General features: G+C 47.1%; 1 long non-coding RNA gene across 2 annotated transcripts in view; it reads left to right on the top strand.

Annotated features, from left to right (window-relative positions):
• Positions 1–3,091, top strand: part of LOC125912165 (uncharacterized) — a 74,561-nt gene that overhangs the window by 4,479 nt on the left and 66,991 nt on the right. The window contains exon 2 of one of the 2 annotated variants that reach the window (XR_007454622.1): positions 2,632–2,761. The exons of the other annotated variant lie outside the window; for it this stretch is intronic. This is a non-coding gene — a long non-coding RNA (uncharacterized LOC125912165). The remainder of the gene's footprint in view (positions 1–2,631; positions 2,762–3,091) is intronic. 2 annotated transcript variants of the gene reach the window in all.

The following is a 3,091-nucleotide window of genomic DNA, read 5'->3' as shown; positions in this document are numbered from 1 at the left end:
GGGGGGGGGGGGGGGGGGGGGGGGAAGAGGAAGGGCATATGGAACTGTCCAAGGATTCAGACTTGAGCAGCCAAGATCCTGGAATGGGTTAAGTGAGCTGGGTGCTTGGTACAGAAGTTCCCCACAATACATTTGCAAATTAAGCTATGTGCATCAAAGGGGCTTGGAAGGCCAGCAGAGTGTGGCTGAAAGAGAGTGGAATTTGCAGCACTACCGTGGTGCTTAGGGGATAAAAACTGAAGCTCAGGATTCATGGAAGAGGAGGGGCCCAAGGAAACATACCAAGGTCGCAGGTAGGAGCCCTGGACGTCTGCAGCACAGCAGTGTGAGCAAACTAGCTGTAGATTGAGGCTTTCCCTGAGGGCGAACCAGCTGCAAATCAGCTTCGTCAAGGATTAGAGGTGATGCGCCCCTCTGCTGCCTGCTGGGGGAGAAGGTGAAAGATCTTCAGAGAAACAACATCTCCAACCTGGCTGTCCTTCACACCACGGGTTCATCATTCAATCACAATATTCTAGGATTGTAAAGGAAGAGAAGCAAGAGAAAGAAGGCAAACCGTAGAAATTGCCTCTTGAGATTTTGAGTTCTCAGATAAGAACTCAAAGCGGTAGGTTTTAGGAGAGCCTGGCTGGCTCAGTGGGTAGAGCACGTGACTCTTGATCTCTCTCTGGGTTGTGAGTTTGAGCCCCACGTTGGGTGTACAGGTCACTTGAATAAAATTTCTTTAAATTACTTAAAAATCAGGGGCACTTGCGTAGCTCGATCGGTTAAGCATCTGCCTTGATTTTGGCTCAGGCTCAGGTCATGATCTTAAGGTTGGTGAGATCTATGGGGCAGAACCTGCTTGGGATTCTCTCCCTCTTCCTCTTCCTCTGCCCCGAGCTTGTTCTGTCTCGCTCTCTCTCTCTCAAAATAAATAAATTGAAACTTGAAAAAATATATTACTTAAAAGTTAAAAAAAAAGATGAAGTGGTATATGATTCAGCTGTTCAGAAAATAGATGACAAGATAAAATATTGCATCAGAGAAATAGAATCTAGTTTTAAAATCTCATGAAAATTAAATATATGTAATAGTTGGCATTTTAAAAAAGTCAGCAGGTCAGTTTAACTGCAGCTTGGACTCAATGGTAGAGAGAGTATTAACCTCGAAATTTGTAAGTGGAAAGAAACTCTCCAGACTGAAGCATACAGAGCCAAAAGGAAGAAATATTAAGAGCGTAACAAAGATAATGAGCCATGTCATGAAGTCCTAACACGTGTGTAATTAAAGTCTCAGGGGTTGGAGGACCAGAAAGTGGGGCAGAAACTATATCATGGAGAATCAAAGAAAAATCATGATGGTCTCTCCAACCACATGTGCAAGAAGTTCGGTGCACTGCAAGCCAGGTAAGGACAAGAAGGTCACACCCCTAAACTGCTGAACAACCAAGGGCAGCTGAAAACAATCACAGCAGCACCCAGATTGGGGTGTGGGGAGGAGGGGACACTCCTATGACATCGTCCAAAGATTGGGAGCTGAAATCTCAGCAAAAACATGAAAAAGAAGACCTCAATGAAGTGAAGACCTTTCCACATAAGCTAACGAAAAAGAAATGCAAAGTGCAAAAGGTAACTCTTCAGGCAGAAGTAACTGCACAGGTCACAGGGGAACTGTGCAAAAGGAAGGAAGGAAGGAAGGAAGGGCAATGAATAGATAAAATACGTGGCTAAGTCAAATAAATAGGACTCTCTGAGCAATGGTAAGAATGCCTATGTTTTTAAAATGTATGTTGAGGGGCGCCTGGGTGGCTCAGTTGGTCAAGCGTCCCACTTTGGCTCTGGTCATGATGTCATAGTTCACGAGTTTGAGCCCCGCGTTGGGCTCTGTGCTGACACCTCAGAGCCTGGAGCCTGCTTCGGATTCTGTGTTTCCGTCTCTCTCTGCCCCTCCCCTGCTCACGCACTGTCACTGTCTCTGTCAAAAATAAATAAAATAGATAAAATGTATTTTGAAATAAAATTAATGCCAATAACTCAAAAGTGAGGAGGGTAAGTGGAGTTAAGATATCCCAAGTATACAGTGCAATAATGTGATAAACGTGTAAATGCTTGTACTAACAGCCAGACTAATATATGCAACATAGCCATCAACCCGGGAAGTTTCCCGGCAAATTATTTCAAAGGGGGAACCACTCTTCTCTGCTAATACTTCCTGGAAATGGAATCACCCAGGAGTATCAGATAGCTACATATAACTATGCGAGGGGCTTATCCGTGTTACCGCCTAAACCATAGTTTGGATGTTTTTACTACAGAGTACTTAATCCATTCTAAACATATACAAGGGTTTGTGTATCACCTCTGTTGATGGGCATTTGGGTTGTATCCGGTTTTGCCTGGTATGAATGATGTGGCACGAACGTTGGTGTAGAGGCCTCTTTGGATGTTGGCATTCATTTTTCTGGGGGAGTGAATAGCAATATTCCTAGGTAACGGGGCAGGTCAGGTTTTTCACTGTATGAGAAACTGCCAAATATTAGGAAAGTCGTTGTGCTAAATTACAGTGCAATCAAGATCACGCAGTAATACCGTACACACTCCAATGCGGGAGGGAGAGAGGAAACAGCTTTAAAAATACCTATTTTTCCAGGCTTTTCGTCTTCACTTTGTTCCCAATGCTGAAGGCCCCCCTGAAGGTGGCTGTGGTCACACCGAGTCTCACCACCAGCCTATTCGGGAGACTCCAAGGCAGCCCACCCAAGAATCACTCAAAACGCCAGGTAGGAAGAGACCTTCCCTCCCCAGTCGCGGCTCTGCCACTCTTCCGCTCGGTGCCACTCAACTCGGTTTCTGGCTCTTCCTTTTCATCCTTCTGGTCCGTGACCTAGATTTCACTGGAGCTTGTTGGCCGCGGGCCTCCTGTCAGAGGCTTTAAAGCAGCGCAGGCAGGAGCCCGAGGGACCCCCCCCCCCCCTTCGCCCAGAGGACACGAAAGAGACTCCGCTCTGCCGGGAGGGCCGCGGGGCAGCGCAGAGCCAACGGGCTGGCGGAGGAAGAGCGCGCACCCGACGTCTGCCCCGGGGCCCCTCGTCCTGGAGGCGGACACCCTG

Source organism: Panthera uncia (assembly GCF_023721935.1).
Source record: "Panthera uncia isolate 11264 chromosome C1 unlocalized genomic scaffold, Puncia_PCG_1.0 HiC_scaffold_4, whole genome shotgun sequence".
Lineage (NCBI taxonomy): Eukaryota > Metazoa > Chordata > Mammalia > Carnivora > Felidae > Panthera > Panthera uncia.
The sequence above is the reverse complement of the archived record's forward strand: the minus strand, read 5'-3'. Positions and strand labels throughout refer to the sequence as shown.